We start from the raw sequence: 2,807 nt of genomic DNA, 5'->3' as shown, positions 1-2,807 counted from the left end.
ACTAATAACGTCTAACCCTAGGTTGATTAATTGAAATCTCTTTCTAATTAACACCCTAGTGTTGCATTAACTCGATCTATGGACTCTCTTATTAGGTTTCACCCTAATCTGGCAAGATCTTGTCACCCTATCTCTAGGCGTGCAATCAACTCCGCTTAATTATGACAAATTTACTCTTAGACAGAGACTTTTGCTCCTCTGAATAAGCGCATTAACTTAAATTAGCATCCTGGAATATTAAAAAAAGAATTAAGAACACATAATTAAGAACAAGTCAAATGTTTATCATACAATTCAGATAATAATAACAAGATTCATCTTAGGTTTCATTCTGATAAACCGTAATTTATACATATTTTTACCCAACGCCTAACGCATTTATGGATGGTTTCTCCTTAGATTTGGTGAATTCGATGCTCCTAATCCTTTAATTTCATGTTTTATACTTAGGAGAGCATAGGAGAGTAAAAAAAGCGAGAAACGGGCCAAAAATGGAGAAAATGGACCTACATGGGAAAACAACATGGCCTGGACTTCCTCACACGGGCGTGTCACACGGCCGTGTCAAATTGGCAGGATAGAAGCACGACTTACACAGGTGGATCACACACCCGTGCCCATTTAACAGCCTTGACCACGGCCTTCAGTAATTGCACACGGGCGTGTCACACGATCGTGTCCCTGCCGAACCCAAGTTTAGTCCAATTCGGAAAAGGCCAATTTTGAGGGCTCTTAGGCATTCCAAAGCATATTTAAACACTTGAGGAGGCACTTAGGAAGGGGGACGAACTGGAGGAAGCATGAAATTGCTCAAGGAAAGCCGATCGATCCATCTCAGAAGCCGGATTCACCATCAAGACTGAAGATGTCCATTCAAATTCCCTCAGGATTTTTAGGTTTTCTTATGTTTTGTTATTCTTTTGAGATGTTTTCTTTCATTAGTATGAACTAAAACCCCTAAATGCCTAAGGGGAATGAAACCTAAGACAGATCTTGTTATTATTATCTAAATTGTATGATAAATATTTGACTTGTTCTTAATTATGTGTTCTTAATTCTTGTGTTGATATTCCAGGATATTGATTCAAGTTAAGCTCTTATTCAGAGGAGGAATAGACCCTGTCTAAGAGTAAATTTGTCATAATTAAGCGGAGTTGGTTGCACACCTAGAGATAGGGTGACAAGATTTTGCCAGATTAGGGTGAAACCTAATAAGGGGATCCATAGTTCGAGTTAATGCAACCCTAGGGCATTAATTAGAAAGAGATTTCAATTATTCAGCCTAGGGTTAGACGTTATTAGTCTCGAGAGAGATAATAATATAACTTAAGGATTTCTACGAATCAAGTCAAATGAATAAATTGTCTGATTCAGAGTCAAATAACAAGTGAATTCTAGGTGGATTTGTCCTTAGGTATTGTCTCAATCAATCGAATTTTCCCAAAAGTATTTTCCTTAGTTTTCTTTCTGTGCATTCTTAGTTAGTAATTAGTTTAGACAACCAAACCCTTTTATTTTTTTAGACTAGATAATAAAAAGAAAGTTGATACTAGTACTTTTAGTTCCTTTGGGTTTGATAATCCGGTCTTGCTAAAGCTATATTACTGTTCGATAGGTACACTTGCCTTCATCATGATAATAGTTAGTTTCTAGAACGATTCATTATAAATATTTAAAACCTGTCTCGAATATCACGTATCAAGTTTTTGGCACCGTTTCCTGGGAGCTAAGATATTAGGAACACTCGATTTTTATTACTTTAGCCATTTTACTTTTATTGCAATTTAAATTTTTATTTTCTTTTCTAATTCTTCATTTATTTTCTTCTGACATGTTTTTCTAGTTTATGACCAGGAGAAACCCGTCAGGACCATTACTTTTTGATAGTGAGATCGATCGCACAGTTCACAGAAACCAAAGAGAAATAAGGCGAAGCTTACGTTACACACAAGAGCAAGAAGAAGATACTTCAACCACCAACGAGGAGATGGCTGAAAACCAAGAAAACCCTCTACCTCCTGCAATTGCTGTTAATAAAAATCCTACTCCGCGTACTATGTATGATTATGCTAAACCTTCTTTAACAGGAACTGAATCAAGCATAGTTAGACTTGTTGTAGCTGCAAATACTTTTGAACTGAAACCTAACACAATTCAAATGATACAACAATTTGTTCAGTTTGATGGTTTACAGGGCAAAGATCCCAACGCTCACTTAGTAACCTTTTTAGAACTAACATTTTTAGAACTATGTGATACATTTAAAATTGATGGCATTTCTGATGGTGTTTCTAAACAGTGGTTGAATTCGTTACTGTGGGGGTCAATCACTACTTGGGAACAAATGACCGAAAAGTTCTTATTAAAATACTTTCCGTCGGCTAAAATGGCTAAATTACGCAATGATATCTCTTCTTTTGTACAGATGGATTTAGAAACACTCTACAATGCGTGGGAGAGATATAAGGACCTTTTACGAAGATGCCCTCACCATGGGTTACCACTCTGGCTACAGGTTCAAACTTTTCATAATGGCTTGAATCCTTTGACTCGACAAATGGTTGACGCAGCTACTGGCGGAACCATCAATAATAAAACACCTGAAGATACTTATGAATTTATAGAGGAGATGTCACTGAATAACTATCAGTGGCAAGTCATGAGGACAAAACCAACGAAAACAGCTGGTGATTATAACGTCGATTCGGTCACCATGCTCTCTAATCAAGAAGAACTCTTGAATAAGAAAATTGATGGTTTTCTTAGTTCTTCATAGGTTCACCCAGTAATGCAGTACGAAGCAAGTG

General features: G+C 36.8%; 1 non-coding gene across 1 annotated transcript; it reads right to left on the bottom strand.

Annotated features, from left to right (window-relative positions):
• Window positions 1-2,392: 2,392 nt before the first annotated feature.
• On the bottom strand, window positions 2,393-2,499 carry LOC128281245 (small nucleolar RNA R71). The gene has a single exon (XR_008271458.1). It is a non-coding gene; the product is annotated as a small nucleolar RNA R71 (small nucleolar RNA).
• Window positions 2,500-2,807: the final 308 nt, after the last annotated feature.

This window comes from Gossypium arboreum, chromosome 9 (assembly GCF_025698485.1).
Source record: "Gossypium arboreum isolate Shixiya-1 chromosome 9, ASM2569848v2, whole genome shotgun sequence".
NCBI lineage: Eukaryota > Viridiplantae > Streptophyta > Magnoliopsida > Malvales > Malvaceae > Gossypium > Gossypium arboreum.
This window is presented reverse-complemented; position numbering and strand designations above follow the sequence as displayed.